Source organism: Marmota flaviventris, chromosome 15 (assembly GCF_047511675.1).
Source record: "Marmota flaviventris isolate mMarFla1 chromosome 15, mMarFla1.hap1, whole genome shotgun sequence".
NCBI lineage: Eukaryota > Metazoa > Chordata > Mammalia > Rodentia > Sciuridae > Marmota > Marmota flaviventris.
The window spans coordinates 52,957,933-52,970,559 of record NC_092512.1 but is presented as its reverse complement, the minus strand read 5'-3'; the positions used below and the strand labels follow the sequence as shown (position 1 = coordinate 52,970,559).

At 39.8% G+C, this 12,627-nt stretch overlaps 1 protein-coding gene across 1 annotated transcript in view; it reads right to left on the bottom strand.

Annotated features, from left to right (window-relative positions):
* Znf704 (zinc finger protein 704) overlaps window positions 1–12,627 on the bottom strand; it is a 196,785-nt gene that overhangs the window by 46,366 nt on the left and 137,792 nt on the right. The window lies entirely within an intron of this gene.

Sequence of the window (12,627 nt, the reverse complement as noted above, 5' to 3'; positions counted from 1 at the left end):
GATGTGGACCAGGGTAGGAAAAGTAACAGGAGACCTGGTGGGTCTGGCTGCTGCACTGGGTAGGGAGATGAGCAAATGGGAGAGACTGGATGGTTTCACTTGTTGGCTTGAGCATTAGCTCATCTCATTTACTGAGATGAGACAGGAGGAGAAATGCAATAGGGGTGTTTAAACTTCAATTTTGTTTTCTTTTTTACACTGTGCTAGAGGAAGAATAGGTCACAGAAATAGTTACTATGTTGTTAAAGAGAAGATCCCCTAGTAATCATTCTCTGAGATAAAGAGGTGGCTCTAGTTCATTGATTTTGGTCAGTTAACCCTGAATAAAGTTTTGTAAGGTAATGGTCATGGTGGTCAGACTCAGCTTGTTTATGCCAATTTCAATAAGACAGTTAAAACCGAGGGGCAAAAATTTTGTAGTACATTGACATCAAATAAATTATACCACTTCCTGAGAGACGAACATTTTTCAATTAGGGAAGAATTGAAGAAGCACAATCGAGGATTAATAAGCCATATCCGAAAATGAAGTCTCACTTCAGCAAATGTGGCTTTCATTCACAGGTGTGCTGTATAATTTATAAAACCAAAGAACTTTTAGAACTTCATACCATTGCATTACAACACAGTAGTGGAGAGAAATTCTTAAAACTGAAGAAAATAAAGTGGTTCCCAAATGGAGAAGCTGCTCAATTAATTTCATCAAGTTACAAAAATCATTCCAGGTTGGCTCTCTGATATCCACCTGGATACTAAATTATTCAGCAAAGCCTACTCTTTCAACTCAAGGTACCAAAAGATGGAAACCTTTGAAATTTTCCTTTATAATTCTTCTCAAAGCACCTTATGCTCTTTCTCAGGGAACTGTTGCATGAAAAGACAAATTACTTGTTTCAGATGCTGGCAATTGAATATACTTCTCTAAAGCGAACTTGAGAGAGCACAGTGAAATTCCCTTCACAGAAGTTTGAGAGACAATTTCATACACTTAAGAGGAAGGAAACCCTGCTCATTTATCTGGCATATGATTTAAGATTTTCTAGTAGTTGCAATTTATGACATCCTGCTACTTGTGAGTGCAGGTGATACCAGTTTCCTGCAGCAATGAAATCTCTTGAAATGGTACCAGGGAAAGAATGAAAAGCACCTTCAGGTAATTCTGACTGTTTTGTTGGCTCAGTTTCTCATGCAGTCCTGGTCACAGAGGCAAGGAAAAAGCTGGGGACCTTGAAGGAGAAAGGCTCACTAGATGGACTGCTATATAGAGCATTGGGCTTCTCCAGCTCCAAGTTCACAACAGCGTGAAGTACACTGTCGCAGGTACTTCCATCGGTAATTCCAAGACTAGGTTATAGGAGCTGCTGACTTCTCTGTTCAACCATCTCTTATTCTCTAACAAAAGGTTTGAGAACCAGGATGTGAGACTCTGGTGCAGGGGAAAGACATGATTTTGTAAGGAGACATGCTTCTTGCTTTCTCCCCTGATTCCTAAAGGGACTTGCTGGACAGGCCTGCCTTTTCCCTCTTGTACATTTTCGTTTTAGGGACCTTTTCTTCCCTCCTTCCTCAATTTGCTTGGGATCTTTTCTTGATTTTCTACATATAAGGTAAACATTTTTATTTTAGCGGTCTGATAAAATTTAAAAGCTGGTTTATGTGGGTTTTTTAAAATATGAAGATCAGTGGGGGAATGCATCATTATAAAATACGCATTTCTTCTGCATTGTCAAAATCTATCATTACATTTAATAATTATTAAGTATTATAAAGCAGATTTTCAATGAAGAATGAAAAGAAGAATAAACATTAGTGTAATCAGAGTGCGTGTCTATATGAAGTACCTTTAAGTTTCCCAATGCATTGGTGGCCACTAACAACAACAACAACAAAATCAAAGGAATACATGGCTAATGACCCAGATAAACTGTGTTTCTTAGGGAGTATTTTAACCGTGCTACATGAAATGTTACCACATGATATGGCCTTCTGCTGAGTTGTATATTTGTTTTTATCTTTGTTTAATTTCTTTTGGTACAGTACTATCTAATTACTGATTAATTGGTGCTTCAAATTCAAATCCTTATAATTAAACATGAAGAGATGATATACAAAGTAGAATCTGTTTCACTTTGAGAGAACTGCTGTAAAGGCCTTCTGGTAAATTTAGAATTGTTGAACAGAAAGACACTAGAAGTGATATTAAATATTCTCTCCTAATCTGAAATTAAATTTAAATCTACTATTGAAAACTTCATTGATCACATAGTTTTATTAAAGGCTGAGACCTTTTCAATTAATCTTTCCTTCTTGAACATTATGGAAATTCATATTTGAAAATTTATTTTCCTTTTTTTAAAAAATTCTTTTTAGTCATGGTACAACTCCAGATTACACCTTGACATAATCACAAAAGCATGGCACCCAACCCACCCTGATTCAGTCCCAAGCACTCTCCCCAACCCTCCCTCCACTCCACCAATCCCTCTTCAATCCATTTACATGATTAAAATTAGTGTCTTGTGGACACATCCATGCATGCACATATGGAAGTTAAGTCATATCCATTCCACTGTTCTTCCCTTTTCCTGTCCCTTCTTTTTTTCTCAATCCCCCTCATCTACTCTACTGATCTTTCCTCTATTTTGATGAACAACTTCCCTTTTTCTTTTTTTTTTGTACTGGGAATTGAACCCAGGGTTGTTTAACCACTGAGCCACATCCCCAGTCCCCCACTGGTTTTTTTGTTTGTTGTTTGTTTACATTTTATTTAGAGACAGGGTCTCACTGAGTTGCTAAGTACCTTGCTAAGTTGGGGAGGCTGGCTTTGAACTTGCAATCATCCTCAGTCACTCGGAATGCAGGTGTGCACCACCATGCCTGGTTCCACTTGTTTTTTCCTTTCTTGTTTTTTTTAAAAATTAAAAAATATATATGCATTTTTACCCCTCCCCCTATTTTGGATTAGCTTCTGAATATCAGAGAAAACATTCAACCTTTGACTTTCTGGGACTGAGTTATTATTTTAAAATAATAGTAATGCTCATTATCACTCTTCATGCCATTTGTCTCCAAGCTGACCTGGCTTCCATGAATGAGCAGGATTTCATGAGGGGAGGTCAATGTGGGGAGGGAAGCAGGCCACCTTGGCTCGCTCAGAGACTGTGTAGGATTCTCATGAGAAGGAGTGGTGGGGAGGTGGTGGTAGGGAGACCAAGCCTGGGCGTGGTCTCAGGAACTCATGTTTCACACCGAGTGGTTTCTTGTATTGTAAGAAGAGAAAAGGCACTAAACATACAGGAACCTTGGAGAGAGATGATCAATTTTTTATTTTAGAAATATGTCAAAAAGAAAATGTAATAGAAAGGGAAACCAAAGGCAGGTTATTCGCCTGAGTAAAGTCTCAATTCAAACTCAAAAGGATCAGACTACAAGGGACACAACAGATTCTATTCAGGCTGATAACAGGTTTCTTTTAAGGATGTGTTCTGGTCCTCTCCAGGAGAGGCAGTGAAGGCAATGGTTCAAACTGCAGCTCTGGCGGTTTTTCAACATGGCGGCGGGCGCGGTGAGATCAAGTCTCTGACCTCTTCAGCTGCACGGGCATAGGGAGTCGTAAATTGTCTAAATGCTGTTTGCTCAGGATCACTAGGCAATGCTGAGCTGACGTGGATCTGGGGCAAACAGTCTGGGCCCCTCAGAACACACGCACCGAGCCCGGATCAGCTGCATTCAAGTTCGCCTGCATCTCGTGACTCAGCACTAACGATCCCTCTGAAATAACTGGTCGGCCCGTCTGAACTTACAGAGGTAAAAGCCAACCGAGCCTTCATAGGCAGTGGCCACAGGATTGAAACGGGGCTTGGGAAAGACAGTCAGGACCCACCCGTTGCATTGGTCACCCGGCAAAGGGAACGAACGGTCACCATTTGCACGGGATACCACCATGGCAGAGAACTGACGTCACGGGCAGAGGAGATAACTTCATTGAAACCAGCGCGACAGGTGTGTAACCCCCTAGCCATCTCTCTCCACACAGCGGGGAAACCTTAAGGGCCCCTCCCAGCTTTCCTGTGAGCGCGATAGCCAGACCGAGGGAATCAGGAGTGGCGCGGGACTCGCGGCGCGGAACTCCCGGCTACCGCTCCCACCAGTGCTGACAACTGAGGTTTCTTGCACCAGCTACCGTGGGCGTGGCTACCGGAGGGCAAGCAAATTTGCTGGGGGTTCTCAGCCCCAAGCTCTTCAAACTTAGGGTCTGAGGGAGGCAAACATGGAAAGTGTGCCCAGGTGTTCATGAAAACAGGGCTCCCAGGAGCAGCAGACCTGGAGTGTAGCCAGTATTGTGGTGAGTATCACAGGTGAATGGGGCCTGGCTTGAGGAAACACAAGAGAAGGCCCTAGGCACTCAGGATTGGAGACCCGCCCAGTCTAGGAGAAAGAGCTGCTGCACAGTGAATGGTTCCCACCTATTGAGAGGAGAAGCTTGGCCCAGTGGGTACAGCTCCACCTACTGGAAGAGAAGTTAATCGAACTCTATGACTGAATTTATTATTATTATTATTATTTTCTTTTTCTTTCATTTTCATTTTTTTTGTTGTTGTTCTTTAACTTTTTTTAATGTTTTTAATTTTTTAAAATTCGTTTATTATTATTATTATTTAAATTTTAATTTTCATTTTTTATTATCATTATTATTTAAAAATTTTTTTTTCTTTCTTTATTTTCTATTTTTTTCTTTTGTCTTTTCAATTTTCTTATTCCCCCTTCCTTGAATTCTACCTGCCTACTCTCTTTCTCTTTAGTGACTTCTTCCCTTCCCTTCTAATATCTTTCCTTCCAAGCATCAAATAAATTTATAAGAGTAAATAGTAACTCAGCAGTCAAACAGAACAAGAAGTAACACGAGCAGCATAAAAAAGCAAGGAAGAAAAGGAGTACAAACAATGAAGGACAGCCTAAATATTCAGGAGGACCTAGAGTCATCAGAAAAATGGTCATATAAAGAACTCAAGGAATACCTTAGACAGATGGAATGGAACCTTAAAGAGGATATGAGACAGCAAATCCAAACAGTGAAAGAACACATTGAAAATGAATTACATAAACAGATAAAAGAAGAAGTTAAGCATCTTTATCAGGAGATAGAGATTATAAAAAAATCAAACAATAATTCTATAAATGAAGGAAACGATAAACCAAATTAAAAACTCAATTGAGAGTATCACTAACAGAGTGGAGCAAGTAGAAGCCAGAACGTCAGATAATGAAGACAAAATATATCATCTTGAAAAGAGTCTAGCCAACTCAGAAAGGCTGGTAAAAAATCACGAGAAAAACATCCAAGAGATATGGGATGACATTAAAAAACCAAACTTATGAGTCATCGGGATAGAGGAAGGTACAGAGATTCAAACCAAGGGAATGAGTAACCTGCTGAATGAAATAATTACAGAAAACTTTCCAGAAATAAAAAAGGAAATGGATACACAAATTGTAGATGCATACAGGACACCGAGCACACAAAATCACAGTAGACCGACGCCAAGACACATTGTTATGAAGATATCCAATATACAGAACAAAGAGAAAATATTAAAAGCTACAAGAGAAAGGAGGCAGATTACATTCAGGGGTAAACCAATAAGGTTAACAATGGATTTTTCATCACAGACACTGAAAGCGAGAAGATCCTGGAACAACGTATTTCAAACACTGAAAGACAATGGATGCCAACCAAGAATTCTGTATCCAGCAAAATTAAGCTTCAGGTATGACAACGAAATAAAAATCTTTCATGATAAACAAAAGCTAAAAGAATTTGCAGCCAGAAAACCAGCATTGCAAAGCATCTTGAGCAAAACACTACACGAGGAAGAAATGAAAAACAATAACCAAAACCATCAGTGGGAAGTGCCTCTGTAAAGACAGAGGCCAGGGGGAAAGCTAATCATGGAGAAACAAACTAAATTTAAAAAAAAAAAGAAGATAAATAATCAAACATGGCTGGAAGTATAAACCATATATCAATAGTAACTCTAAACGTTAATGGTTAAACTCTCCAATAAAGCGACATAGGCTGGTAACATGGATTAAAAAAACAAATCCAACAATATGCTGCCTCCAGGAGACACATCTGATTGGAAAAGACATACACAGGCTGAAGGTGAAAGGTTGGGAAAAAATATACCACGCACACGGTCCTCGTAAGCAAGCAGGGGTGGCCATCCTCATATCGAATAAAATTGACTTCAAGACTAAGTTAATCAAAAGGGATAAGGAAGGACATTATATACTGTTAAAAGGAACCATTCACCAACAAGACATAACAATTATCAATATTTATGCACCAAATAATGGTGCTGCGATGTTCATAAAACAAATTCTCCTCAAGTTCAAGAATCAAATAGACCACAACACAATAATTATGGGTGACTTCAACACACCTCTCTCACCATTGGACAGATCCTCCAAACAAAAGTTGAATAAAGAAACTATAGAACTCAATATCACAATCAATAACCTAGACTTAACTGACATATATAGAATATATCAACCATCATCAAGTGGATATACTTTTTTCTCAGCAGCACATGGATCCTTCTGAAAAATAGACCATATATTATGCCATAGGGCAACCCTCAGTAAATATAAAGGGGTGGAGATAATACCATGCATTTTATCTGATCATAATGGAATGAAACTGGAAATCAATGATAGAAGAAGGAAGGAAAAATCCTACATCACATGGAAAATGAACAATATGTTACTGAATGATCAATGGGTTACAGAAGACATAAAGGAGGAAATCAAAAAATTCTTAGAGATAAATGAAAATACAGACACAACATATCGGAATCTATGGGACACAATAAAAGCAGTTTTAAGAGGGAAATTCATCACCTGGAGGTCATTCCTCAAAAAAAGGAAAAACCAACAAATAAATGAGCTCACACTTCATCTCAAAGCCCTAGAAAAGGAAGAGCAAAACAACAGCAAATGTAGCAGAAGGCAAGAAATAATTAAAATCAGAGCGGAAATCAACGAAATTGAAACAAAAGAAACTATTGAAAAAATTAACAAAACTAAAAGTTGGTTCTTCGAAAAAATAAATAAGATCGACAGACCCTTAGCCATGCTAACGAAGAGAAGAAGAGAGAGAACTCAAATTACTAACATACGGGATGAAAAAGGCAATATTACAACAGATGCTACAGAAATACAGAAGACAATTAGAAATTATTTTGAAAACCTATATTCCAATAAAATAGAAGATAGTGAAGACATCGATGAATTTCTTAAGTCATATGATTTGCCCAGACTGAGTCAGGAGGATACTCACAACTTAAACAGACCAATATCAATGGATGAAATAGAAGAAGCAATCAAAAGACTACCAACCAAGAAAAGCCCAGGACCGGATGGGTATACAGCGGAGTTTTACAAAACCTTTAAAGAAGAATTAATACCAATATTTTTCAAGTTATTTCAGGAAATAGAAAAAGAGGGAGCTCTGCCAAATTCGTTCTATGAGGCCAACATCACCCTGATTCCGAAACCAGACAAAGACACCTCAAAGAAAGAAAGCTACAGACCAATATCTCTGATGAACCTAGATGCAAAAATCCTCAATAAAATTCTGGCAAATCGGATACAAAGGCACATCAAAAAAATTGTGCACCATGATCAAGTAGGATTCATCCCTGGGATGCAAGGATGGATCAATATACGGAAATCAATAAATGTTATTCACCACATCAATAGACTTAAAGATAAGAACCATATGATCATCTCGATAGACGCAGAAAAAGCATTCGACAAAGTACAGCATCCCTTTATGTTCAAAACATTAGAAAAACTAGGGATAACAGGAACTTACCTCGACATTGTAAAAGCTATCTATGCTAAGCCTCAGGCTAGCATCATTCTCAATGGAGAAAAATTGAAGGCATTCCCTCTAAAATCTGGAACAAGACAGGGATGCCCTCTATCACCACTTCTATTCAATATAGTTCTCGAAACACTGGCCAGAGCAATTAGACGAAAGAAATTAAAGGCATAAAAATAGGAAAAGAAGAACTTAAATTATCACTATTTGCGGATGACACGATTCCAAACCTAGAAGACCCAAAAGGGTCTACAAAAAAACTACTAGAACTAATAAATGAATTCAGCAAAGTGGCAGGATATAAAATCAACACGCATAAATCAAAGGCATTTCTGTATATCAGCGACAAAACTTCTGAAACAGAAATGAGGAAAAACACTCCATTCACAATATCCTCAAAAAAAATAAAATACTTGGGAATCAACCTAACAAAAGAGGTGAAAGATTTATACAATGAAAACTACAGAACCCTAAAAAGAGAAGTAGAAGAAGATCTTAGAAGATGGAAAAATATACCCTGTTCATGGATAGGCAGAACTAACATCATCAAAATGGCGATATTACCAAAAGTTCTTTATAGGTTTAATGCAATACCAATCAAAATCCCAACGGCATTTCTTGTAGAAATAGATAAAGCAATCATGAAATTCACATGGAAAAATAAAAGACCCAGAATAGCAAAAGCAATTCTAAGCAGGAAGTGTGAATCAGGCGGTATAGCGATACCAGATTTCAAACTATATTACAGAGCAATAGTAACAAAAACAGCATGGTACTGGTACGAAAACAGGCGGGTGGACCAATGGTACAGAATAGAGGACACAGAGACTAATCCACAAAGCTACAACTATCTTATATTTGATAAAGGAGCTAAAAGCATGCAATGGAGGAAGGATAGCATCTTCAACAAATGGTGCTGGGAAAACTGGAAATCCATATGCAACAAAATGAAACTGAATCCCTTTCTCTCAACATGCACAAAAGTTAACTCAAAGTGGATCAAGGAGCTAGATATCAAATCAGAGACTCTGCGTCTGATAGAAGAAAAAGTTGGCTCCGATCTACATATTGTGGGGTCGGGCTCCAAATTCCTTAATAGGACACCCATAGCACAAGAGTTAATAACAAGAATCAACAAATGGGACTTACTTAAACTGAAAAGTTTTTTCTCAGCAAGAGAAACAATAAGAGAGGTAAATAGGGAGCCTACATCATGGGAACAAATTTTTACTCCTCACACTTCAGATAGAGCCCTAATATCCAGAGTATACAAAGAACTCAAAAAATTAGACAATAAGAAAACAAATAACCCAATCAACAAATGGGCCAAGGACCTGAACAGACACTTCTCAGAGGAGGACATACAATCAATCAACAAGTACATGAAAAAATGCTCACCATCTCTAGCAGTCAGAGAAATGCAAATCAAAACCACCCTAAGATACCATCTCACTCCAGTAAGATTGGCAGCCATTATGAAGTCAAACAACAACAAGTGCTGGCAAGGATGTGGGGAAAAGGGTACTCTTGCACATTGCTGGTGGGACTGCAAACTGCTGCGGCCAATTTGGAAAGCAGTATGGAGATTCCTGGGAAAGCTGGGAATGGAGCCACCATTTGACCCAACTATTGCCCTTCTCGGACTATTCCCTGAAGACCTTAAAAGAGCGTACTACAGGGACACTGCCACATCGATGTTCATAGCAGCACAATTCACAATTGCTAGACCGTGGAACCAACCCAGATGCCCTTCAATAGATGAATGGATTAAAAAAATGTGGCATTTATACACCATGGAGTATTACGCAGCACTAAAAAATGACAAAATCATGGAATTTGCAGGGAAATGGATGGCACTAGAGCAGATTATGCTTAGTGAAGCTAGCGAATCCCTAAAAAACAAATACCAAATGTCTTCTTTGATATAATGAGAGCAACTAAGAACAGAGCAGGGAGGAAGAGCAGGAAGAAAAGATTAACATTAAACAGAGACATGAGGTGGGAGGGAAAGGGAGAGAAAAAGGGAAATTGCATGGTAATGGAGGGAGACCCTCATTGTTATACAAAATTACATATAAGAGGTTGTGAGGGGAATGGGAAAATAATCAAGGAGAGAAATGAATTACAGTAGATGGGGTAGAGAGAGAAGATGGGAGGGGAGGGGAAGGGGGATAGTAGAGGATAGGAAAGGTAGCAGAATACAACAGTTACTAATAGGGCATTATGTAAAAATGTGTATGTGTAACCGATGTGATTCTGCAATCTGTATTTGGGGTAAAATTGGGAGTTCATAACCAACTTGAATCTAATGTATGAAATATGATATGTCAAGAGCTTTGTAATGTTTTGAACAACCAATAAAAAAAAATAAAAAATAATAATAATAATTAAAAAAAAACTGCAGCTCTGGAATGAGGGAGCTGGGCTGGCTTTGGAGCCAGTCTCTGCATTACTACTTGTGTGACCCTGGGTAAATTCCTTAACTCTGAGTCTCTTAACTGTTTCTTCATCTGCATTAGGAGCATAAAATTAGGTTTGTTGAGAGGATTAAATGAGAAAACACACGTGAGCACCAATGTGCGCCTCCCCGCAGTCCAAGTACCATGATGTTTACTGTTATCGATCTTAAAATTCACAAATACACGCAAGGCATGAATCCCTCCCAAAAGGGGCAAGTGTTAGACTACTCCACTCACTCTTCTTTTCAGCACCAGCACTAGGAGTTGTTGCTTTTCTTTTTGAGGGGAATGTGGTGGGTAGATGATGTTATTTTTCAAAAAGTACAAAACTGTTATTACAACCATGTAAATTCCTCTGTAAGAGGAGGGAACTGGCAGGTAGAGAAGCAGCGCTGGGGCCCTCACTAGGGCTCCAAGTCAGTGCTGTGGCAAAGGTACATCTCATTACATCCTGAGTCTTGGCCAACTCCACAAATAGCCAAAGCCTAGAGTGGCTGCCTGGATTCATGCTTGGGAGTTCCTGCTTTCGGTCCTCCGGCTGGAGCACATGCTGTGTCCTGGAGGCTGCAGTAGATTAGAGACTTACAGCTTCTGTACAATAAGAGAGTACCTGTTCCCCTGAGCTCCAGGCTAGTGGAGGAGCAGACCTTATTCCCTCACACACTCGCGCTCTTACACACGCATCTATGTAAACCTGCAAACTTGATATGCTAGGAGGAGCAGCATGGATTTTGTGCAGAGACTGTAAGTCTGGTGGCCATTGAACTCGGGGTGGACAAGCTTCCAGGTGAGAGAAGAGCAGGGCAAGGCTGCCTTAGAAAGGGATGGCAGGACTGAGTATGGACAAGGTACAGTGCGCCTGGGGAGAGGACAGCCGGGCAGCAGAAGGGAGGCAGTTTCCACCTTCTGTGAGGATTTTCATCTTTTTTCAAGGCCCAGGAGGCATTGGAGTGTTCCCAGTGGAGAGGGATGGGGAGAGGTTGGGTATGGTTCGGGTGATGCTATCAGATTTGCTTTTTGAAAAGCTCACTCTGGCTGCCGTGTGGAAAATGAGTTTCTTAGGTCTGACAACCACTCTTTTATCTGAGGAATTGATTGCCTGGTGACTGTGTCAGCAGGTTCCTGAATGACATCATCTGTGACATGCAGAGGCAATCAGCAAAGTGTGGGCAGCACTGACAGACATGGATCCAAGGCCCGGGGTCTCATGCATGGGTGAGCACAGTGGGTGTGACCCTGAGTGTGTGACCCTGAGCGCTCAGCCGTGGCCTTGCTTACAAGTTCAGCTATTATTTGTGTCTCAGGAAGTCTTTTATTCTTTTGAGCCACTTCATGCCTGACTGCTTTCTGTTTGCAGGGTGCATACAAACATGGTCTCCCCTGGCTAGCCCCACCAGCTAAGAAGAGATGTTTTACATCCTAGGGAGCCATAAAAGACATTCATTTGCAATTAAAGTGCTGTAGTAACAAATGGAAATAAAAATGAATAATACCTTCCTTAAATTAGCACTAATCCAGTTCCTTAGCAACTACTGAAATCTGCTGTCTAGACTAAGTTTAGTCACTTTTAAAACTTGTGATCATCTTAAAACAAGGAATAACATCTGAAAATAAAACCTTCTCTACTGGAAAGGCTACAGTAACCATCCCCAATCTTGGAATTCCAGGAAAGCTTTTATGAAGAGTTTTAAAGCTTTTTATGAGAGTCAGTAACCATTAAATATGATTAAGTGCAAAAAGTTCATTTTGTTTCTAAAGTAATTTTGTAGCAAAAGTGGTAAATGTTACTTCCTCTAATTTAATTTTAGCTGATATTTCCTTTAAGATTATAGGAAAGGCTAGGGCAACTGCCCATTGAGATAGAGTGTTCTGTGGTCTTAAAGGCAGAGGTGAGGATCACTAGACCACTAACGGTGGGATCTAGGTGATGGCAGGATTGAGGAGGAGAGGAAAGCTGTGGCCAGGTGGCTTAAGCCTTTAACAAAAGAGAAGGGATCAGGGTGTCAAAAGAGTCAAGGAGGGGAAAGGTGGAAGGAGCCTAGAACACAGGGGTGCTTACCCAACAGTGTGCAGTAGGAATGGAGATGTGGTTCAGTGGTAGAGTGCTTGCATAGCATGCTCAAGCAAACCCTGGATCTCTCAGGACCACAGAAAAAGTGATGAAGCAATTATCAGTAATGGGGATGTGAGAAATCCCCTCGTGGGAGTTCCCTCCTGCCTTCCAGGATGAGACCCAAATTCCTGTGCAGCAACGTCTGGCCCTCTCTGATCAGGGTCTCCCAT